This window comes from Hippopotamus amphibius, chromosome X (genome assembly GCF_030028045.1).
Source record: "Hippopotamus amphibius kiboko isolate mHipAmp2 chromosome X, mHipAmp2.hap2, whole genome shotgun sequence".
NCBI lineage: Eukaryota > Metazoa > Chordata > Mammalia > Artiodactyla > Hippopotamidae > Hippopotamus > Hippopotamus amphibius.
The window spans coordinates 33163706-33190108 of record NC_080203.1 but is presented as its reverse complement, the minus strand read 5'-3'; the positions used below and the strand labels follow the sequence as shown (position 1 = coordinate 33190108).

The 26403-nt window shown below is 36.5% G+C and overlaps 1 protein-coding gene and 1 pseudogene across 5 annotated transcripts in view; one reads left to right on the top strand and one right to left on the bottom strand.

Annotated features, from left to right (window-relative positions):
* The window catches only part of KLHL13 (kelch like family member 13), a 300973-nt gene that overhangs the window by 118621 nt on the left and 155949 nt on the right, over positions 1-26403 (bottom strand). The gene's annotated exons all lie outside the window — the stretch shown is intronic.
* LOC130841808 (poly(A) polymerase alpha-like) lies at positions 11349-12201 on the top strand (annotated as a pseudogene).

Sequence of the window (26403 nt, the reverse complement as noted above, 5' to 3'; positions counted from 1 at the left end):
ATACTGTATTAGACTTTCTGTCTGGCTTATTTCACTAGGCACAATACCCTCCAGGTCTATGCATGTTGTCACAAATTGCAAAATTTCATTCTTTTTTTTATGCCTAATATTCCATTGTGTATATACACCAAGTCTTCTTTATCCATTCACCTGTTGATGGACATTTAGGGTGCTTCCATATCTTGGCTATTGTGAATAGTGCTGCCATGAACATGGGAATGCATATATATCTTTTCAAATTAGTATTTTCGTTTTCTTCAGATAAATACCCAGGAACGAAGTTGCTGTAATATATGGTAGTTTTACTTTTACTTTTGTGAAGAACCTCCATAGTGTTTTCCACTGTGGCTGCACCAATTTAATTCCCACCAACAGTACATGAGCATTCCCATTTTTTCCACATCCTTGCCTACACTTATTATTTCTTGTTGTTTTGACGATAGCCATCCTAACAGGTGTAAGGTGTTATCTCATTGTGGTTTTGATTTGCATTTTCCTGATGATTAGTGATGCTGAGCATCTTTTCATGTGCCTGTTAGCAGTATGTCTTCTTTGGAAAAATGCGTATTCAGGTCCTCTGCCATTTTTTAAATAGGTTATTTGGTTTTTTTTATATTGAGCTGTATAAGTTCTTTATACACTTTGGATATTAAACCATAAAATTTCTAGAAGAAAATAAAGGCAGTAGGCACTTTGACTTTGGTCTTAGTGATATGTTTTTGGATCGGTTTCCAGAGAAAGGGGAAACAAAAGCAAAAATAAACAAATGGAACCTAATCAAACTTAAAAGCTTTTGTACAGCAAAGGAAACTATCAAGAAAACAAAAAGGCAACCTACTGAATGGGAGGGAATATCTTTTTAATAAGACATAAATAAAATCTTTCTAAGGGCCAACACAAAACACAGAAGCCATAAAGAAAATAAAAGAGGTCTATAAGTTTGTTAGTTTAAAAAAAAAGTTATCATTTTATATGGTGCAACACACCATAACATACTTAAAAGACAAGGGGAAGTGGAGAGACCTGCAACAAATACAACAGGCAAAAGTTTCACGCTCATCATACATAAAGTATTCCCCCAAAAATCATTAATAAAGACGAGCAACCCAGTGGGCAAGTATCTGAACAGGCCTTTCATAGAAGAATAACAACAAAGAAAAGAAGCATAAGAAAAGATATTCAACCTCAATTTGTGTGTGCGCGTGAGTGTGTCAGAAACCAAGAGAAAATCCACAGCAGGTTAAAGACACATTACTGTTGGTTTCCACATTAAAAAAAAATTTTTATTTAAGTATCGTTGATATTATATAAGTTTCAGGTACACTACAAAGCGATTCCCAATTTGTAAAGGTTATACTCCATTTATAGTTATTAGGAAACATTGGCTATATTCCCTGTGTTGTACAATATATTCTTGTATCCTCTGTATTTTATACATAGTAGTTTGTATCTCTTAATTCCCTACTCCTACCTTTCCCCTACCCACTTCCCTCTCCCCACTGAAAACCACTAGTTTGTTCTTTATATCTGTAAGTATGTTTCCTTTTTTGTTATATTCACTAGCTTGTTTTAGTTTTTAGATTCCACATATAAGTGATATCATACAGTAACTGTCTTTCTGTCTGACTTACTTCACTAAGCATAATACCCTCCAAGTCCATATACGTTGTTGCAAATGGCAAAAATTTCATTCTTTTTTATGGCTGAGTAGTATTCCATTGTGTGTGTGTGCGTGTGTGTGTGTGTGTGTGTGTGTGTGTGTGTGTGTGTGTATCACATCTTCTTTATCCATTCATCTGTTGATGAACACTTAGGTTGCTTCCATATCTTGGCTATTATAAATAATGCTGTTATGAACACTGGGGTGCATGTATCTTTTCAGATTAGTGTTTTCTTTTTTTTTTCAGGTATATAACCAGGAGTGGAACTGCTGGATCATATGGTAGTTCTATTTTTAGTTTTTTGAGAAACCTCCATACTGTTTTCCACATTTCTACCTTTAAAAGATAATAAGACACCTTTTAGGTCCTACTTACCATGAAGAATCCTGTATCTCCACTAAAAATTACAAGCAAGAAAATGACAAGGTAAAGGAAACCACAAACAAATGAAAAGACAACCTACAGAATGGGAGAAAGTATTTCCAAATGATGCGACCAACAAGGGATTAATTTCCAAAATATACAAACAGCTCATACACCTCAATATCAAAAAAACAAACAACCCAATCAGAAAATGGGAAGAAAAGCTAGACAGACATTTCTCCAAAGAAGATATCCAGATGGCCAAAGGGTACATCAAAAGAGCTCAACATCAATATTTATTAGAGAAATGCAAATTAAAACTACAATGAGGTATTACCTCACAAAGAGTCAGAATGGCCATCGTCAAAAAGTCTACAAATAATAAATGCTGAAGAGGGTGTGGAGAAAAGGGAACCCTTGTACATTGTTGGTGGGAATGTAAGTTGGTGCAGCCACTGTGGAGAACACTATGGAATTTCCTTAAAAAACTAAAAACAGAGTTACTATATGATCCAGCTATCCCACTCCTGAGCATACACATGGACAAAACTATAATTTGAAAAGACACATGTATCCTAATGTTCATTGCAGCACTATTTACAACAGCCAAGACATGGAAGCAACCTAAATGTCCATTGATAGATGAATGGATAAAGAAGATGTGGTACATATACACAATGGAATATTACTCAACCATAAAAAGAATGAAATAATGCCATTTGCAGCCACATGGACTGACCTAGAGATTATCATATTAAGTGAAAAGTCAGAGAAAGACAAACATCATGTGATATCACTTATATGTGGAATCTAAAAAAAAATGATACAAAGGAACTTATTTACAAAACAGAAATAGACTCACAGACATAGAAAACAAACTTATGGCTACCAAAGGGGAAAAGTGGGAGGAAGGATAAACTAGGAATTTTGGGTTAAAAGTACACATTACTACATATAAAACAGATAACCAACAAGGACCTACTGTATAGCACAGGGAACTCTACTCAGTATCTTGTAATAACCTATAATGGAAAAGTATCTAAAAAAGAATATATATATATTTTATATATATATAAATACATATATATGCATTTATATATATTGTATATATATAAAACTGAATCACTTTGCTGTATACCTGAAACTAACACAACACTGTAAATCAACTATATTTCAATAAAAATTTTTAAAACTCTAGGTACAATAAAATATACTTAAAAAAAAGAAAATGACAAAGTAATATACAGCATGGTGACTATACTTAATAATACTGTATTGCATTTGAAATTTGTTAAGCAAGTAAATCTTAATAGTTCCCATCACAAGAAAAAAGAAGTTGTAACTATGTACAGTGACAGATGTTAACTAGACTTACTGAGGTGATCATTTTACAATATATACAAATATTGATTCATTATGTTGCATAACTGAAATTAACATAATGTTATAATATATCTCAATTTTAAAAAAAGAGAGAGGGAGAAAGACTATGAAGAAGAAAAAGGTGTACAAAAAAACCTTTTTAAGGAAATCTATCCAGAAAATCAGGGAAGATAAACAAAAACTTGTGCATTTTACTGGGGAAGGCAATTAAGTGGGTTCATCTATTAAAGCTTCCAGTTTGGGGTTAGTTTAAGCAAGCAGGTAAAGGTTGTTTTTTCCCCATCCCCATGCTAGCAGGCCAAAATTCAATTTGTCCTCCATGTTCCAAAGGGCAAAATTCTTAAGTGCTTTTATAGTTCAGTAATCACGTTACCAGAAAGCTGTTTATCCAAGCAAAATGAGATTCATAAGCTATCTTAAAACAAAAATGCTTTTATCTCCAATAAAATGGAATAATCAAGTTCCAAGTGACTTTTGAAAAATCTAGGTGCAATGCAGTGGTTGTATTACATTATATTTTTCTAGTATTATAAAAAGTAAAGAATGAATCATTTTATTGTCTTTGCACCAGAGGCCTTTAAGTTGAAGGAGCCTAGTTTTCAAATCAATCTATAGCTGAAATCTGAAGTCTGTGCTCTAAACACTAAGCAAAATTTAAACAATAGCAAAAGAAATGAAAGTATTTCTTGCCCAGTGATAAAATCAGTATGGCATTTCTTTAAAAAGAAAAATATCAATCATTCCCCCAAATAATTTAGGTCAATAATGAATAGAAGGTGTTAATATTTTGACTACATTTTGGGCAAAATTTTTATGTGAAAAATTTGAAAAATTCAAACAGATTTTTAAAAGTCTACTCATTTAAATATATTACATAATTTATATTATAATTTATATAATACATATTATACACATATATTTGTTAATTTGACCAAGAAGAATATACTGAATTCTACCCACATGACCAGCTAATTATATTAAGAACTCTCTTTAATTAATATTCACTCTAATTTATATACCACAATCCATCTTAGCAAAAAATATGAGTACTTGTAATGTCTTCTTAAAGGTTTATCATATTCTTCAACGTTAAATTAAAAAGACAAAGAATTTCCTTTTAAAAAGATACAATACTGTTTAACAATACTGATTCACTCATAATCAACATAAGTCAATTAAGTGAAAAAAATAAAAACCTGGTCTGATCACAATTAGTACAGTCCATTTACTAGAGTTTTCTCTCATTTTAGTCAGTGACTTTCAAATATGGTAAGAACCTTTAAATGACAATTCACTAATCAGAACTCCATAGAACGCCAACATTCCAGACAAAAACTTCTCCAAAATAAATCTCCACTTTACTAATTAGGTCACTCAATTTTACTGTGCAAGGGATTCAAGGGAGTACATAGAACATGCAGGTCTGGATAAAGATGACAGTTTTTCTGGGTCCCTAACAGGTAAATTTAGCAAACTTAACAAAATGAAAGAAGGCAGGAAGGGAAGTGCAGGTAGCTCTATACTTTATACGCTCTTTCATATCCATAGTATGAGTCATATTATGAGATACATACAGGCCTGAAGTTTGTTGATTAATCAAAAAAGTTAAAATAGAAATCATTTGTGACTTGCCTTATTATCTGATCTAGAGACAAGGCTTTTTCTTTGTATATAGCCTTGCTAATTGGTTCTTATTCCATAAGTTAACCTCAACCAAAACAATGAATGCATAAATTGTGACTTATAGATTTGTTTTCTTCAAAACAGGAAGAGAAGATAAAGCCACTTGCACAGCAATATGCATTCAGAATCCTTAGGAGTTTTTACAGTTTCCTCCAAATCTTTTAAAACTGCAGGTCCAAGACGGAGGTGAACTGAGTAACATAGGCTGAAAATTTTGAGGGGTTTCCCAAAACTCCATAATCAAGATAAGTGCTATATTTAATGTAATACTTAATGATGTAAGATTGGATGCTTGCCCTGTACAATCAAGAACAAGACAAGGGTAACTGCTCTCACTATTTCTATTCAACAATGTGCTCAAAGTAGTAGCCAGAGCAATTAGTCAAGGAAAAATAAATAAATAAAAGGCATCCATATTGAAAAGGAAGCAATGAAACTTTCTCTATTAGCAGATGACATGAACTTACATACAGAAAATCCTAAGGAACTGGGTAAAAGGCTATTAGAATTAATTAATGAGTTCAGCAAGGTTACAGGATACAATTTCAATATATCAAAATCAATTGTATTTCTATACACTTGCAATAAACGATACAAAGTGGAATTAAGAAAACAATTTCATTAATAATAGCATGCAAAAGGAAAAAACACTTTGGAATAAATTTAACAAAAGAAGCACAAAACTTACACCCTGAAAACTACAAAACATCGTGGGAAAAAAGTTCAATAAGATCTAAATAAATGGGAAAACATCCCATGTTCATGGATTGAATTAATAATATTAAGATAGCAATGCTCCCCAAACTGATCTGAAGATTTAACATAGACCCTATTAGACTCTCAACTAACTTCTTTGTAGAAACTGTCTAGCTGATTCTAAAATTCATATATAATTGCAAGGGACCTAGCATAGTCAAAACAATATTGAAAAACAAGAACAAAGTTCAAAGACTCAAATTTCCCAATTTCAAAACTTATTACAAATCAATAGTAATCAAAACAGCATGGTGCTAGCACAAGAACACACATAGAGATCAACAGAATAGAATTGACAGTACAGAAATAAAGCCATATCTGTGGTCAACTGATTTTAACAAGGGTGCCAAGATCATTCAATAGGGAAAAGACAGCCTCTTCAACAAATGGTATAGTCATGTGCAAAAGAGTGAAGTTCGACCCTTCATACCATATACAAAAACAACTAAAATGGATCAAAAACCTAAATGTTAGAGCTGAACGATAAAATTCTTAGAAGAAAACATACAGGTAAATCCTTATGTCCTGGTACTTCCCTGGTGGTGCAGTGGTTAAAAATCCACCTGCCAATGCAGAGGACGTGGGTTTGAGCACTGGTCTGAGAAGATTCCACACGCCGTGGAGCAATTAAGCCCGTGCGCCACAACTACTGAGCCTGTGCTCCAGAGCCTGCAAGCCACAACTACTGAGCCTGCATGCCACAACTACTGAAGCCCACATGCCTAGAACCCATGCTCTGCAACAAGAGAAGCCACTGTAGTGAGAAGCCTGCGCACCACAACTAAGAGCAGCCCCCACTTGCCACAACTAGAGAAAGCCCGTGCACAGCAACAAAGACCCAATGCAGCCAATAAATAAATAAATAAATAAATAAATTTATTAAAAGAAATCCTTATGTCCTCAGTTTTGACAAAGAATTCTTAAATATGACATCAAAAGCATAAACAGCAAAAGAAAATATAGATAATTTGAACTTCATCAGAATTAAAAACTTTTGTGTACCAAAGTATATTATCAAGAAAAATGATAAGACAACCTACAGAATGGGGGAAAATATTTACAAATATATGTCTGAAAAGGGATTAATGTACAGAACTCCAATGCAACAACAGCAAAAGACTCAATTAAGGAATGAACAAAGATCACAAATAGACATTTCTGTAAAGACGATATACAAATGACCAAAAAACACATGGAAAGATGCTCAACATCACTAATCATTACCAAAATGTAAATCAAATTCACACTGAGATACTACTTCTCACCTATGAGAATGGCTATTATGAAAAACAAAACATAACCAGGTAATAATGAATGTTGGCTAGGGAATGGAGGAATTGGAACCCTTGTGCACTGTTGGTGGGAATTTTTGCAAAACGGTGCAATTTCTGTGGCATACAGTTTGGCAATTCCTAAATAAGTTGAACACAGAATTACCATATGACTTCCACATCCACTCCTAGGAATATACGCAAAAGATCTGAAACCAGCTTATCAAACAAAAACTTTTACATGCATGTTCACAGCAGCACTATTCAAAACAGCCAAAGATAGGAAACAACGCCAATGACCATCAATTCATGAATGAATACACAAAATGTATTATAGCCACATAACAGAATATCATTCAGCCACAAAAAGAAACAAAGTGCTGATTCATGCTACAACATGGATGACCTTTGAAAACATTACACTAACTCAAAGAAGCCAGTCAAAAAGGTAACATATTGTATGATTCCATTCATATGAAATGTCCAGAGTAGGGCAAACCATAGAGACAGGAAGTAGATTAGTAGTTGCTTAGGGCTGAAGGAAATTGGGGGATGAGGGGGGGAGTATTATCTAAAGATCAGGGCTTTATTTTTCTGGTGATAAAAATACACCATAATTGACTGTGGTAATACTTGCACATATCTGTGAATTTACTAAAAATTATGGAATTGCACATTTTAAAAATTGAAGTATAGCTGATTTACAATCTTGTGTTAGTTTCAGGTATACAGCAAAGTGATTCAGTTATACATCTACACATATATATATACATATTCTTTTTCAGATTATTTCCCATTACAGTTTGTTATAAGATATTGAATATAGTTCCCTGTGCTATACAGTAGGACCTTGTTGGTTATCTATTTTATACATAGCAGTGTGTATCTGCTAATCCCAAACTCCTAATTTATCCCTCCCCCACCTTTCCCCTTTGGTAATTAGAAGTTTGTTTTCTATGTCTGTGAGTCTGTTTCTGTTTTACAAATAAGTTCATTTGTATCATTTTTTTCAGATTCTACATATAAGTGATACCATATGATATTTGTCTTTGACTTACTTCACTTAGTATGATAATCTCTAGGTCCATCCATGTTGCTGCAAATGGCAATGTTTCATTCTTTTTAATGAGTAATACTTGAGTGTATGTATGTACCACATCTTTATCCATTCATCTCTTGATGGACATTTAGGTTGTTTCCATGCCTTGTCTATTATAAATAGAAATTGCACATTTTAAATGAATGAATCCTATGGTATGTGAATTAAAGCTCAATAAACCAGTTTTTTAAAAAATCTAAATTAACACAGAAAGCCCATGATGAACAAAATATTAGTACTTTAAGTAAAGACAGCATCAGTATTACTGATTTTTTTAAATTTCCTCAGGCTCTAGTATGGCTCAGCAGGGCACTGCAGCTATCTCAGCCACACCCAGTGACAGCTTTTTAAATTTTAAGCATTTTTAAATGGACCCTTGAAATTTCAGGAGTCACCCCAATACATTCAACTCTCTTTTCTTAGAAACAGCTCTCTTTTCACACTCATATTTGAATGGTGACTGTAACATTTAAATAATGTAACCACTGAGGTATGGGAGGGGGCGGGGGGTGAAGGGGAAACTGAGAAGAAGCGAGAGAGTAGCACAGACATATATATACTACCAACTGTAAAATAGATGCTCAGTGGGAAGTTGTTGTATAACAAAGGGAGTCCAACTCGAGGATGGAAGATGCCTTAGAGGACTGGGGCGGGGAGGGTGGGGGGGGACTCGAGGCGGGGGGAGTCAAGGAAGGGAGGGAATACAGGGAAAAAAATAAATAAATAAATAAATAAATAAATAATGTAACCACACTAACTAGCACAAATGGTATAAAGAAGTTTGTTCCATATCAAAGCACTGGCTCATGACGATACAGGCAGTGCAAGCAAAATTGGAAGGACAACTAGTGAAGACACCCCTAGTCAAGAGAATTCAATGCATTGTGGCATCAATTAATATCACTTAAAGGCCCTTGACTTGTTAAAAGAAGCTTCTAATGTACCCAGTTTGGAGGAGGGTAAAATACCAGGTAAAATACAGGACACATCCATTTGAACTCAAATTTTAGACAGTGGGTACATTTTTAGTACAAGAATGTTGACAATATTCCGTGGAATTTCCTTATACTAAAAAAAATTAGTTGTTGTTTACCTGAAATTCAAATTATCTGAGCCTCCTGTATTTTTATTTGCTAAATCTGGCAGCCCTAATTTAAGAAAATAATTGCTAGTAGGGCAAACCATGAGAACTGAAAACGGCCAACGAGGGTGGCTGTGGATTTTGAGTCTGTCCTATGAACTACACCTTTGTGAATTTCTTAATAGACTAGAAAACAAAACTTTTACGATTGTTTACATATTTACTTACAGAAACACACAAAATTTTTTCTAATATTTCCAATTAAAATATTTCTCCCTTCTTTCCTGAATTTCGTATTACTAACGATAAATGACACGTGTAAGGCTTTAGTTTGGGTTAGTACTTAAAAGAGAAAGAACAAAGTTCAATTGCAAGTATACAGAACACCAAGGCTTATATTTAGAACTTTCATCTCCCTTTAAAGTTCAGGATTCATGCTTGAAAGCCTTGTTTCCTCTACATTTCATACAGAAAGATGGCCAGCAGTCCAGCTGAGAGACCTATAGCCACCCCCAGCACAGAGGCCCAACCTCCCATCACTTGCCTGGGCAAGAGCTCAGAGGCACTTGTATTTAATCCTTTATCTGCTTTATCAAGGACAAAAAACAGTTTGCTTAAAAGAGTTTTAACCAAAGTGCTTAGAAATTATGAGAGAAAAAAAAGATGGGAAAAGGAAAAAGGGTATTGAAAAATTTTTTTCTTCTCATAATGTGTATGAGAAGGGGAAAACACAGAAGGGGCCATGCAAGTATGTTGTTTTTAAAAAGTTCACATCAGGGACTTCCCTGATGGTGCAGTGGTTAAGAATCCACCTGCCAATGCAGGGGACACGGGTTCGATCCCTGCTCCAGGAAGATCCCACATTCCGTGGAGCAACTAAGCCCGTGAGCCACAACTATTGAGCCCATGTGCCACAACTACTGAAGCCCACGCGCCTAGAGCCCATGCTCCGCAACAAGAGAAGACACTGCAATGAGGAGCCCGCGCACCGCAATGAAGAGCAGCCCCTGCTCGCCACAACTAGAGAAAAGCCCGTGTGCGGCAATGAAGACACAAGGCAGCCAATTAATTAATTAATTTTAAAAAAAAGTTCATGTCAGTCTTAGACTGCTGCTACATTAAGCCTATGTTATCTTCACAACATCTCATTGAAGCAGAGAGGTGCAAGTTATAGCCAATTACAAGTGGGAGGAATTGAATAAATATAAAAAACCTTGAGCAAACCATCTGCTACTACAATAACCTATATCACCACACAAAGGCCAATCATATAGACATTAACTAACTACCTGGCATTTCACATTTTCATTACGAGACTGTGCTGGATGTCTTTAAGTTTCATTAAGGTAGAAACTCTCTTAGAGACCCACCTTAAGATTTTCTTATTATATACACAAGGTTATTCATTGCAGCACTATTTGCAAAAGGAGAAACAGTCCAAATATCCATCAATAGGGACTGGTGGAATAAACTACGGTACATATACATAATGGAGTACTAAGCAGCTGTAAAACAGAGTGAGGAACATCTCCATATACTACTACAAGGTAATCTCCAGACTATATTCCTAAGCAAAGCAAAACAAAACAAAACAAAACCCTCAGTGTGCACAGTGTGCTATCATTTACCTAAGGAAGGACAAGGGATGGTTACCTATATGAGGAGAGAAAGGTAACAGTTGGACTTGTTTGAGTATGTCTTCCTTTGTAGGTTTGACTTTTGAACTGTGTAAATGTTATACCTGATTCAAAATTATATTTAAAATCCAATATTAAAATTCAAAAGTAAAATTAAATACATGGCCCAAACTGTGTATCCTGTTGGTTGTATGACTGCAGAAACAGAAATTATAATTCAAGTGACTTTAAAAACACAACTTAGCCATGTTAGGACGAAAGGGAAGGAGGAGAAGCGCTTAAAGCAGCAGGAGCGGGAGTGGGGTTGGATTCCCCCCCCCCGCCCCGCCTCAGTGGATCATGCCCAGGGTGGCAGCCACGATGGTTGGGGGGTGGGGGGGCGTAAGTGACTGGGCGGTGCCGGCGCAGGAGATGATGCCGTTTCCAGTTACAACGCAGGCATGGCAACAAACACAGCCACCACAGAAGCACTGTGGCATCACCTCTCCCATCAGCTTAGCAGCTCCCAAGGAGACTGACCGCCTACTTACATAGAAACTAATTGAGACTCTGAAGCCCTTTGGGGTTTCTGAAGAGGAAGAGGAACTGCAGCGCAGGATTTTAATTTTGGGAAAATTAAATAACCTGGTAAAAGAGTGGCTACGAGAAATCAGTGAAAGCAAGAATCTTCCACAACCTGTAATTGAAAATGTTGGTGGAAAAATTTTTACATTTGGATCTTATAGATTAGGAGTACATACAAAAGGTGCCGATATTGATGTGCTGTGTGTTGCACCAAGACATGTGGATCGAAGTGACTTTCTAACTTCATTCTATGATAAGTTGAAACTACAGGAAGAAGTAAAAGATTTAAGAGCTGTTGAAGAGGCACTTGTACCAGTTATAAAACTGTTTTGATAGGACAGAGATTGATATTTTGTTTGCAAGATTAGCACTACAGACTATTCCAGAAGACCTGGACTTAAGAGATGACAGTCTGCTTAAAAATTTAGGTATAAGATGCATAAGACGTCTTGACGGTTGCAGGGTAACCGTTGAAATTTTACACCCAGTACCAAACATTGACAACTTCAGGTTAACCCTGAGAGCTATCAAACTGTGGGCCAAACGCCACAACATCTGTTCCAATATATTAGGTTTCCTCGGTGGTGTTTCCTGGGCTATGCTAGTAGCAAGAACTTGCCAGCTTTATCCAAATGCAATAGCATCAACTCCTGTACATAAATTTTTCTTGGTATTTTCTAAATGGTATGTGTTTAGATTATAGTAAAATAAAATTGATTGTAGACACTGAAAATAAAAAAAAACAACTTAAATGTAGATTCTCAGTGGGATATACTTTAAGGACAAAAAAGACCTGCCCAAAAGCACAACTGTGCATACACGCAAACACATATATTGTAAATTGCTTCCAATAATTACGTCGTTGACAGTCATGTTGCTATTGTTATTCTGAGGCTGCTGTGTATATATGGTAGGATAAACAAAACGACAATTATGTAAGTATCACTGAATCTTTTTATTTGTCAAAAGGGGGTATATATGTAATATCATTGAGGTTAAACTTGAATTGCCATCATCAATAACAACTCATGATATAGTTTATCTTTTTTTTTTTAAATTGGGGTATAGTTGTTTTACAATGTTGTGTCAGTTTCTACTGTACAGCAAAGTGGAGTTCCCTGTACTATAAGCAGGTTCTCAGTTATCTATTTTATACATATTAGTGCATATATGCCAATCCCAATCTCCCAATTCATCCCACCCCCCCTTTAGTTTATCTTAAAGAAAAATTATAGTTGTGTATGCAGGGAAGGCTTTAAAACAATGACCCACCTAGTAGCAATAATACACCTAATAATTATATTGTGGATATCAAATAACATTCCCCTCCAAAAAAAGAAACAAGGGTTCCATTTTTTAAATGGCTGATGATGGAGTCTAGAGCAGAAATGTACAAGAGGACCCCGGAATATTTTATATTGAAAAGTAAGGAAGTCATCAAAGACTCCTAGGGTCATGTCAAAAGGACTCTGAAGTCAATATAAATAAGCTTCCAATGCCCAAATATGGGATCATTTGAGGATCAATAAGGGTAATAACTGCAAGGATTGAAGCACATCATTTATGTTTAAATGCAAGAGTTCATAATCATGCTAAAAATGATCACTGATCATCTTTGGAAGGTGCTAAAGAACCAGCCCATTATTTTGGAAACTGGAAAATAAATAAAGCATAAGTATCAATCACTCATCCTGCCTTTTCCATGTGATTTCTACATCAGGATAAATGTACCATAAAAGAGGTAAGTACAAAAACTTGGGAAACAGTGAGGACAGTGTCAAAACCAGGCGAGAGGAATTGTGGAACACCAACCACAGTGTGGAAAACCAGTGGGTAAGTGGAAAGAGTGATGGCAAGAACAGCTTGCAGACTGTCATGATGGTCTAAAAAGAATGACAGGGAGGTCTGGAAACAAAACAGGGGTAATGAGGAGAGAGAAGAGTGGACAGATTTAATTAACTAATTGGATGGATGAGAGGAGTGAAAATTATCAGTAAATTTTTTATATCTTGGGTGATTGATGGATGGTGGTGCCATTAACCAAATTGATGATGCTAAAGAAAAGCAATACTCTTATTGAATTCCAACAAAGTTCAAAATTATCCTTAGAAAAAAATGCACACTGGCCAATTAGGGAATAAGGAAAAAGAGGAAAAGAAGTGCTGATATTGCCTTTCTTCCTAGAATCTTCACTTTTCCCATAAGATCCATTTTTACTTCCAATATATACAAATACTTGTTTAAATGTTGACTTTACTATTGTTCATTTCTGGTTCTCTTTCATTGGAAGACACTTCCAATAAGCGATCTATACTCATTGCTTCCAGGATGAGTCCAAAGTCCTCACTCAACTAATTTCTAGCTGTGTGACTTTGGGCCATTTACCTTTCAAAGCCTCAACAATCTTATCTGTAAAAACAGGTAATAATATTTATCCTACTTTTTTCCATGCTGTCCATTCATTCGCCTAATAAACTACAGCAGAGAATGCAGCGGCAGCAGCGAAAATATAATTTAATGCTGCTACGAATACTGCAAAGCAGGAGAATAAAGTTGAGATGACACAAAAAATGGCATGTGTGTTTTCAATTATCATGGAAGACATTATTTCCTCAACTTATAATTACATATCAAGAATTGCTACATGCACAGCATGGTGCAGGATTAACCACACGTTATTGGGCACTAGATAAAAACCAACTACTTGCCAAGTACTCTGCTAGGTAACTAGTGTGTCCATTTCCAGCAATTCTCACTACCCATGAAGGCAGACATAATTATCTGAAATTCACCAGTGAGGACCCTGAGACCCAGAGATTAAATAACTTGTCCAATGTCAAAACAACCAGGAATCTAACCCAGGAATCTCTTCTGGATCAAGAACTACAAGGTGCCTAAATGAATGCTGGGCACAAAATTACCAGTGAAAATATTTGGGGACTTTTCTCTCACTTTTTCTCCCACTTTTTAACAGGATAAATTAGAGTACCGTTTCTTTCAGTAAAGCAGAAAGAATTTTACTTTCTAATAACATCCCATCACGAAATGTCACTAAAACAATCTATAGCAAAATTACCTGAATATAAAGCCAAATAATCCTTCTTAACACATAAAATGAAAATGTACAATATCTTACAATATAATGCCTAGAATGAACCAAACTGGGGGGGAACTTCATCTACTCAAAGTGCAGCAAAGAAATAAGTAAATAAGAGGCCTCAGAGACAAAACGGATGTCACAAAGTTCAAGCACTAATGCACATTCATATTAGTAATTAACATGCACCTTAGTCCCTCGAGTACAATTCCTAAGAAGCTTGGCAAACTGGTTTTAAGCCTGCAACAAATCATTAGGGGGCAAGAAGGGAGCCACAGGAAGGCACAGTGATAACCACAACGTATGACATCTGACGGCAATAGAAAGGGGAAAATCATAAAAACCAGTTCAAGGAGGGTAAGGAGAGCACAACACTCTGGGATCATATATTATAGAAGCAAACAGTTCTACAAGTCACAACAGATCCTAAGGGCATCTCTAAGACGCTCAGTAATAGCTGTAAAGATGGCCCCGAGTCAGCAAGAACTATACGTAACTGAAGTATTTAAAATAAAAAATACATTGGTGTTAATGGGGTAAACTGTTCTTTAAAAAGAAAAATTTTAGAATGGTTCATTTCCCAAGGAATCAAGAAATCTGAGGTTTTAACTGTCATGAGCAGCATCTTTACTTTTTATCACCTTATTTTCAATCGCCATATAGCAAATTCCTTAAAGCTATATCAACCATTTTAACCCTGCTATTAAGATAAATCTTATAATGTGTAAAGAATTAGGGGGTAATGACAACATGCATATTAAGAGATTTGGGAGCTTATAGCAAGAAAAGTTCACTCCTCATCTCTATACAGATACAAATGTTAATTAATGAAGAAAATGCACATGAGAGAGAGAGTTTACCATCTGCACCTCCATTACCAGTAGAAATAATACAGAAACAAAGTGTGTACGTTAGGATATAACTTCTGTTCCAAGCCTCAGGACACATACATGCCCCAACTTGCCTTCATATTAGGTGTGCTTAGGCTCTTGATCCTCCCAATCAAATGCTCTACACTCTCTCTGGGCAACACTCTCATACAATATTCCAGACACAACCCTTCCATTCTCATGGTTAAGAACGTGGACTGGGCAAATAGCCAGCCTGGGTTCAAATTCTAGCTCTGACCACTGAATTGTGTGACCCTGCGCACTGTATTCTCACCTGTAAAATGCACAGTAAAAGTACCTGGCATTTAATATCACTGAAAAAAGGTTAGTGATATGTAATTCAGAGCACGCTACCAAGAACCAGGCACTGTGTAGGGCATTAGGGATACTGAGATGAATAAGGAATAGTCACCACCTTCAAAGAATGCAGTCTCATGGGGAAAAAAAGACCATTCAAAGAGAGCATATGGATAAAGGTATGCATGCCATGGGGCAATGAAACACAGAAAAGGAAGACTTAACCCAACGGATTCCCAGGAGACAGGTCTCCTGTGTCTTAAAAGAAGTTAGACAAACAAAACAAAGGCTACAATAATATCTCCCGAGGCACAATTAGGTTTAATGACTGCACATCACGTATAACTGAACGTGAGGTACTTTGTGTTTGTAAACTGCAAAGCATGACATGCACATTATTGACTAAAGCTACTGAAAATACCAAATGCCCCCAAACCTCTCCCCTATCCACCAATCTGGCAGCCTGAAATCCCACAATAAAGGCTCATCTCCCAAGCATGCCTTATATCCTTTTAGAAAAAGCAACACACACCTAAAAGCAGAGGCAGATGAAAAGAGAACTAATATTTATGTACCGTGCACTTTACATTACTTATTTCACCTAATCCTCACAATAATCCAGTGAAGAAGGTATCTGGATCCTCGTTTTACAATTAAAAAACACCCAGGGACTTCCTAGGTGGCGCAGTGGTTAAGAATCTGCCTGCCAATGCAGGGGACACGGGTTTGATCCCTGCTGCAGGAAGACCCTGCATGCCATGGAGCAACTAAGCCCATGAGCCACAACTATTGAGCCTGTGCTCTAGAGCCCGTGAGCCACAACTATTGAGCCCATGTGTCACCCATGTGAAGCCCACGCACCTAGAGCCCATGCTCTGCAACAAAAGAAGCCACCACAATGAGAAACCCGCGCACTGCAACAAAGAGTAGCCCCCACTCACGGCAACTAGAGAAAGCTCGTGTGCAGCAATGAAGACCCAACACAGCCAATAAATTAATTAATTAATTAATTAAAAAAATTAAAAAATTAAAAAAACCACAACCCCCCCCAGAAGTTTCACAAGGTTAATTAATGTGCCCAAGGTCACAGTTGTTAAGTGTATGAGCTGGAATTCTAACACTGAAAACCTGAACTGCAATCACAAAATTACACTGCTACCCTAGTATACCAAACTGGAATGACACACATTAAGGCGTGACTGTGTTAGTTTGCTGGAGCTGCCGTAACCAAGTACCATAGTCAGGGTGGCTTCAGTAACAGAAATGTATGTCTCACAATTCTGGAGGCTAGAAGTCTGACATCAAGGTGTTAGCAAGGTTGGTTTCTTCTGAGGCCTCTCTCCTTGAGAGATACAGCAGATGGCCTGTGTCTTCATAAGGTCTTCCCCCTGTGTCCTAATCTCCTCTTCTTATGAGGACATCAGTCATATTGGATTAGGGTCCACCCTAATATACCCTATCTCCAAACAGTCAAATTCTGAGATACTCGGGGGATTAGGACTTCAGCATCTGGATTTAGCAGGAAATACCAACAATTCAGCCTATAACAGTTACGCGGTGAAAAAGAGCCTCCTTCTAAGAGTACATGGGAAAGGACCCTCAATGTTTTAAAATCGTAAATGAAATTTGCGAAGGTTCTTTTGAGAAATACAGGTATGCACTCACAGCAAGATACAGCCAAGGAGTCAGTGATTACCACTCCCTAGGGAACATTCTGGAAATGAGTTGGGGTGCTTTTACAACTCAATTATTGGGGGAACCACTCTGGCAGAGGCCAGAGGCATGCAATGTGAAGCAGTCTCACATAACAAAGAATCACCCCATATCCCAAAAGAGAGAAATGTTCTATCAGACTAAACCCAACACAGGTAGGTATCAGGAGCACTCTTACATATACTAATATGAGGTAGATTTTATTAAAAGTTGAGAAAATGCCGATAGTTTAGGGCAAAGACTTTATGGAGACAGACGTTTGAATCAAATAAAGACATCATATCAAAATTAAATGATGTACTCACTCTATGCTCTATATATTAGAGCATTTTCAACCTCCCACTTCTTGGCGAGGATTTTAATGCAATAATGGAATTCCAGCAAAAGCAATGAAACCTCTGCAAAAATGTCACAGAGGATATGAGAATCCTTTTATTAAATTTCAAGCAAAATGGTATTAAATTAGTAGCCACATAAACCATGTTGATCTCGATAAAAGTTACTTTTAATACTTCAGATTGTCACACTATATTTTTGAAATTTTTCATAACACTAAAAAAATCTCTGCTATGAAAGATGATATTGAAAGTAGTTGTTTGGGGGCTGCCTGTTGTTTTTCAATCTTCTCTGTGTAGAGACACCCATTGCACAACTTCTGCGTAGCTTCTCACATTATCGCTTCTCTTTTTAAACCATCCCCTATTCTTCATCACCTAAAGAAGGATATGGTCTCTGAAGTCTTTTGAAGTACTGGGAACCTGAAAGATGCCTCAGCGGGTGATAGTGTATTTCAAAATACAAGGTATGCTTTGTGATATCTCGTCAGTACCCTGACCAATATCACAACATCAGGAATTATTTTGCCACTAGACTTACTAATATGGCCCATGTCATTTGTGAGAATATCACACTTCCTCATTTTCTCCATGTTGACAGTTTATATTTGTCCTGGCATGTTTTCTCTGCTTCAAGTATTTCCTTCTTTCTCTTATCACACACAAACAAGTCTTGTCGGTTATTACTTATTCTAACATTTTTATTACAGTCCACGTGCATCACTGATTTTTCATTTTCCTGAACTTCTTATACAGAATTATCATCTTACTTCTCACAAACACAAACTTGCTCTGTAGAAGCAGGTACAAGCATCAGTCACTTCATTCCATCCTCTAGTACAACGTGCCCTCACAGTTACACCCCCAAACACAGACTGTGTTATGAGTTACACACTCATTTATCCCTTGTATTATTATCCCAGTGTTATATGTTTTAGGATATGTATAGGCAGGTTATATTACCTATGAATTATTATTTCTTATACTACAAAAAATTTATTTTAAATACATTTTAAATAAATTTAAAGTTAGGGGAAGACAGGGTTGAGAGCCACATAGAGTGACTTACAGAGACCTGAAGCGGGAGAACTCGGAAACAGGCTCTGAATCTGGTCAAGACGAGAAGGAAAATGTTCTTCATTACTGGTACTTTCATAGCTCAGCAAACAGAACTAAGAAACAGTAGCCCGGAAATTGGAAACAACAAAGTTGAAGAAAGAGTAAAGTGGTTTACAAGAAACCCAACAGTTAAGTGTGAATATGCAAAATTGACTCCTGGTAATGGTCTTAGACCAATTCCAGCAGCAGCCATAGTATTAGGGTTGATGAAGGAAGCTAAGACAGAAGATGTGAAGACAAACTACAATTTCAATCCTGAAAGAGCAGCAAGAAGCTGAATTTCTCAAAATAGATCAATTCTTTAAATAAAGTCTATGGCCCACGTAACATGTTCACCACTAGAGTAAAAGCTCAGTTGTACCACAACTGGCTTGTTGTGCAGTATTATGGGCTGGACTTCAGAAGAATAAAAAAAAAGATGGGGTCAAGAAGTCAGAAAGAATAAAAGGTCAAGAGGCCACAATACCGAGGGTTTAGCTTCAGCAGAAGAAAATTCTGTCTCTAATAAGCTCCCATCCCTGCTTCTAGGCATGACAATGAGAGAAAAAACATTAGTGGCATTGAAAAGAACTGTGGAGGACAGTTGGTTCAACCAATTAACTCTAAGTGGGCTTCATTTTCCCTAAACCTGGGCCAACATCTGAGTCAGTAACTCAGGGATACTTTTAATTAGGTACTTTTAGAAGAGAAACGCTGAAATCAGTTTGGTCAAGACTGATGGTTAAAGCTTGTCAGGCTTTATTAGTTTGTCCCTTAACTAGAAAAGATCGCTTCTAAAGGAACAAACGAGAAGTAAAACAATGATTTGAATTCCTCCTTTCATGTCCTGAAAGATAGCAGCAATATAAATTCTGGAACATCAAACTCGTCTGCATCTCCCGTCCCTCTGTTTTCAAAAGGTCCACTGTGAATTCTTAATAAATAAAGTATTAGGCTAGATTTAATTTATATCAACTTAATCTTAAGTGATAAGCCAGGGAGACCACATTCGATCAGATTACTTGCAGGAGAGCACATTCTTATCTTTTGCTAGAACTTAAATGAATATTCTTCACCATCCAAAACACAAAACCTGGTTATTCTAGGAATTATACCCTAGCCATGGTTTTAAATTTTTTCAGAGTAAGTCTGAAATTACAATAAACCAAATGATTATTCCTCTTCATTTTATTGCCAAAGCCATTTAGGCTGATAAAGTAGAAGGTAAACTATCATTAACCCATTGGCAAAAATCATGAATATTTGCCTCTATCCAGTCAACATCATCAATAACAAACGATTTAAATTTGTTTCACTTAGCTAAAATGTAAAGCATTTATGTTATAAATATTTGTCTTCAACAAAAATTTCTAAAATACATATTTCTTCTGATTTTTCACATTAAAAAGGGAAACCTTAAAATACTGCCTTGTACTGCTTAGCCAGTCTTTGCTTCCCTCTTCCTGTTTATTCAGACTAACCAAGAAAGGTCAGCTTTCCCTTCTTCACCCCCAATTCCCAATTTAGCATGCATTAATCTTTAGAATATACGGTTAAAAAACATTTCTTTTTGCAAACTGAAGAAGCTACAGCTATTTTTAAACACTGATTTATCAGATGAATGACCTCTGAAAACTCCAGGTGCTTAAGTGACTAACATTACATAACTGATAGGACTCTCTTCACCTCAGATATTGGAGAAATGGCTGCCACACATCTGATGCTGAGACTGAGACTTAAGTATACAAACAAGGAAACGAGACTTAAGTATACAAACAAGGACTATATGGGGGGCTCCTATATAGTCCTACTTACAGCCTCCTCTAGAAAGGTTGTGTAAATAAATTTTTCATGCTCCCAAAGGGCAAGGTGGGGAGAGAAGAGACTTGCAAGTCATGCAGACCTGAGCTTAAACCCCAGCCCAGCCACATATTGGCAAGCTATTTCCCCTGGGTTTTAATTTCTTCATTGGCCATGGGATAAGGATACCTACTTCTCAAAGGGCAGTTATAGGCACTGAATGGAATAACATAATAAGTGTCTAACTAAGCAGTGTCATAATAAACGTTACTTTCCTATCTTCCCTTCCCTGTTTGATAACTGTGAATTTTAATATACCTAAATGAAAACTCTTCAAATAAAGTGCTTTCATTCAAACCATGAGGAAAAAATTATTGCAATTTAAATCTGTATTACATGATTAATACTTTAAATATCTATTTTCTTTAACCTCCAACTCCCTCATTTGTTGGATCCACAGATATTGTGTATGTAAGTGACTGCTGCCAACAGATGAATGGATAAAGAAGGTGTGGCACATATATACAATGGAATATTACTCAGCCATAAAAAGGAATGAAATGGAAATATGTCATGAGGTGGATAGACCTAGAGTCTGTCATACAGAGTGAAGTAAGCCAGAAAGAGAAAAACAAATACTGTATGCTAACACATATATATGGAATCTGAAGAAATGGTACTGATGAAACCAGTGACAGGCAAGAGTGGAGATACAGAAGTAGAGAATGGACTTGAGGACACGGGGCTGGGGTGAGGGGCAAAGGGGAAGTTGGGACGAGGTGAGAGAGTAGCATAGACATATTTACACTACCAGCTGTAAAATAGATAGCTAGTGGGAAGTTGCTGTATAACAGAAGGAGATCAACTTTATGGGAGATGCCTTGGAGGGCCAGGACAGGGAGGGTGGGGGGGAGTCGCGGGAGGGAGGGGATATGGGGATATGTGTGTAGATGTAGCTGATTCACTTTGGTGTACCTCAGAGACGGGTACAAGAGGGTAAAGCAAATATATTCCAATAAAGAGTTAAAAAAAAAATACAGAGCACTCTGTGGTCAATACATTTGACTAAATTTCTATGTGTTATGTAAGTATAAGTATATAAAAAAATAAAGGAAATAAGAAAAGTCATTCTTGGATGACAGTGTGACTTCTGGTTTTGCAATCCCTAATTTTAGTTTTGTTTTTTTAATATCCTACGAAGTTTTTATGAACTGCTATAGTCTGAAAACTAAATTATTTTAGATATATTTGAAAAGATAAATGTATGCCAACCAGCACTTATTGAACTTGCAAGAGACCCAACGCCCTTCTCAGTCTGTGAGAACTGTATATCTTTGATGCACAACAACAGACATGGGTTCTAGTCTCTGGTCCCACCTGCTTTGGGCAAAGCTGATTGCAGTAGAGGTGGAACATGTCATAAGCTAAACTAATTATACTGTCTCTCCTGGGAATTGGAGCAGAGCAATCCTAGTCTGGCTAAAATTAAACTCAAGGTCTTAGGGCAGCCATGTGCAAAGAGAATGAGAGAAAACCAATCTTCAGAGAGAGAGACAGGAAGGAATGACTCACATGGAAAGAAGCAAAAATGAAGCCAGTGTAGCCCAAAACACAAATGCTACCAGAACATGAGAAGAGCTGCCAAGGTTACTGAGCCCTTACCCCTTTCCCTCATCCTCATCCTTCACCAGTGCTGTGTTTCTGCTACTTACAAGTGAAAGAAGCCTGGGGGTGGGGGAAATGGGGAGATATTCGTCAAAAGTTACAAACTTCCAGTTATAAGATAAATAAGGTATGAGAACTTAATGTACAGCATTGTGATTATAATTAATAATACTTACTGTATACTTGAAAGTTGCTAAGAGAGTAGATCTGAAATGTTTTCACCACAAAAAGAAATGGTAATTATGTAACACGATGGAGGTATTAACTAACTCTATGGTGGTAATCATTTTGCAATATGTAAAGGGTATAAATCAACACTTTAAACTTACACAATATTATGTGTCAATCATATCTCGATAAAGCTGGAAAAAATGCTCCACTTACTATTATTTTCTGACAACACGGTTGGCAGTATTATGTAAAAAATGTTTGTTATACCAAAAATTAAATTGTGATTAGAGAAAAAAATGAGGATGATGATTACTTAACAGAAAGAAAAGGGCAACAAGTCATGTTTATAAGTGGAGGTAGTGATGGCTGTGAGTTCCAACTATGGTAGTTAAGTCAGTGTTTTTCAACTGACCTGGACCTATTAGTGGAACATGAAATCTGTTTAATGGGTCAGGACAAGCATTTGTTTTTAATGAAACAGAACTGCTGGGGAAAAAATAGTAAGGATAAATACTGGCATTTAGGATAAATATTTTTTTCATGAAACTTTTGTTTTAGGTACACTCAGTGACTTGAGTAACTAAGTCACAAAGTCCCCAATATTTCCTCTGGACAAGGTCAAAAGAGCTTAAAAGTCATTGACAAAGCCATGCTTCCAAAATACAAACCAGAGACAATAGCTCCTACAATTGTACTCCCATAGCATATTTAATCTCTGAATTAAAACAAATGAAATTATTCCCAGGAAATAAAACTTTAAGCTAACTCAAAATGGATCACAGAACTCAATATAAAATGCAAATCTATAAAACTTCCGAAAGAAAAAGATAGGAGAAAATCTTCAGGAACTTGGGTTAGGCAAAGATTTTATACCTATGCCATGAAAAGCAGAATCCAAAAGAGAAAAAAAATTGATAAACTGGTCTTTATTAAAATTACAATCTCTTGTTCTGAGAAAGCTACCATCAAGAGAATGAAAACAAGCCATAAACTAAGAGAAAAACATTTGCAAACCACATATCTGATAAAGCATTTGCATCCAAAATCTATAAAGAACAATTACAATTCAACAATAAAGACAATCCAATCTTTATTTTAATAAGCAAAAGATCTGAACGGATACTTAACCAAAAGATATAAGAATAACCAAGAAGCACATGAAAAGATGCTCAAAATCATTAGTCATTAGGTACATGCAAATGAATGCAATAAAATAATTCTTTACCCATTCTCCCATTAGTACATACTTAGGAAGTTTCCAATAGTTCCTCATTACAAGTAATATTATAGGGACTTCCCTAGTGGTTCAGCTGTTAAGAATTTGCCTTCCAATGCAGGGTATGTGGGTTCAATCCCTGGTCCGGGAACTAAGATGCCACGTGCCTCAGGGCAACTAAGCCTGTGCACCACAACTACTGAGCCCGCACCACAACTAGAGAGCCTGCATGCCACAACTACTGAGCCTGTGTATTCTGGAGCCTACGCACCACAATTAGAGAGAAGCCTGCATGCCACAACTAAGACCCAATGCAGCTAAATAAATAAATATTTTTAAAAACCCAAGTAATATTATAAACATTCTGAGTCATATGTGGAAAGGGAATCTTGCCTGCCATTCCAATAAACAAAGAATGTTGCCTATCATCAAGCCATCAGTCACTGCAGCCAGTCCCCCGAAGGTGTGCCCTGAGAGGAATCCAGGAAGAAAAAAAAAAAAAAACAGAAAACATTCTGTGCTCTGGATATTGGCCCTAGATAGTTAAGATGCAAATCTATGGAATAATTTCAATGAGCCCAGATTCTTGCGTTGTCCCACAGAAAAGCACTAAAATCATTAACTTGAGATGTCTATTTTTTGTGATTAGCAATAATCTTTTACCAAGATTGACTATAGGTATTCCCCAACCCCTAAAATTCATGTACATCCTGGTTCCTCCCCTACCTCTTCAGAGCAGTTCCTCAGAGCTATCTGCGAGGCTGCCCCAGACCACAGTCCTCAGTAAGGTCCCCAAATAAAACTTAACTTTAGGTGGTGCATTTTTCTTCAGTTGACATACACCTGTGCACACGTTTGATAGACTTTCTATTGGATTCATCCTTCAAAGCAGAATCACTGGAATGAAGGGTATTTGTATTGTTTTTACAGATACTAGAAACTGTTCCAAAGCCATACTAATTGACAGTCCCAGAAAGAGTGGGTTTAATTACCTGCTCACCCTCTGGACTTATCTGATGTTCATTTTTTTTTAAAAAAAGCCTCACTGAATTTCCTGATATTTCACTAGTGAGGCTGAGTCTTATACTTATTGGCTATTGACATGTCTTTTTCTGTGAATTTACCATCTCAATCACTTGCCCTGTTTGTGTTTTGGTTTCTTTTTTAAAAAATTTATGTTATTGACGTATAGTTGATTTGTGCTTTTCTTTGTAACTTTACGAATTATTTTTCTACTTTAGATATGCATCCTTAGTCACTTTTATTTGTAACTATCGTTTTCTCCTACTTTGTTGCTGGTACTTTTTAAAAATGATCAATTATTGGAGTATGATTTACATGCTAAAATACATTCATTAAAAAAATACAATGGGGACTTCCCTGGTGGCGCAGTGGTTAAGAATCCACCTGCCAATGCAGGGGACAAGGGTTCGATCCCTGGTCTGGGAAGATCCCACATGCTGTGGAGCAACTAAGCCCCTGCACCACAACTGCTGAGCCTCCGCACCTAGGAGCCTGTGCTCCGCAACAGGAGAAGCCACCGCACTGAGAAGCCCTCACGTGGCAATGAAGAGTAGCCCCCATTTGCCAGAACTAGAGAAAGGCCATGTGGAGCAACAAAGACCCAACACAGCCAATAAATAAATAAATCAATAAAAAATTTAAAAAAAAATACAATGAGATGACATTACTACCTAATAGAATAGCTAAAATTCAAAAGAAAAACTACTACCAAGGTGCTAGCAGAGAGTACTTTACATACAATAAGACTTGTTCACTTAAAAAAATAAGCGCAATGAGATACCAACGCATACCTACAAGAATGGCTAAACTTAAAAAAAAACAAACCAAAAACCAATACCAAGGTGCTGGCAAAGATACTGAGCGACTCGATTCTCATAAATTACAGATAAAAATAGAAAATGGCACCCGCCCTGGAAAACAGCTTCTCATTTTCTTATAAAAAGTTAACCATTTACCATATGATCCATCAGTCCTACCCCAAGATATTTACCCTAAGAAATGAAAACATATTCAAAAAAAAATCTGTAAACAAATGTTTATGGCAGCTTTATTTACAGTCACTCCAATCTGAAAACAGCCCAAGTGTTCTTCAACCAACAAATGGTGTGGTACATTGACACCAACAAATATGACTCAGCAATAAAAAGGAAAAAATTGTTGACACATGAAACAATTTGGATGCATCTCAAAGGTATTATGCTATCTAAGTAAAAGAGCCAAACTCATAAGACTAAATACTGTATGATTCCATTTATATGACATTCTGAAAAAGGCAAACAAAAACTGTTATAAAAGCTGTTATACCAATGTTCCATTGCAGAAAGTTAGAGTGAGGCCCTCACTCGAAAACTTAAATATGACACTAACAGCATTCACTGTTTCCAGAAAAAACCACCACCACCACCACCTTATTTATAACAATGCCTGCATCTATCTGTTCAGTACTTTAGAGTCTGTATTTTCACAAATGCCTCCTCACTTGAGTTATTACAAAATACCTCACAAGCAAAGAAAAAATACCCTCACAGAGTTCCAGCAGCCACGTTCACAGGAAGCTGCAAACCCTAATGAGTGCTATGAGATAAGCCTTGAGCACAAT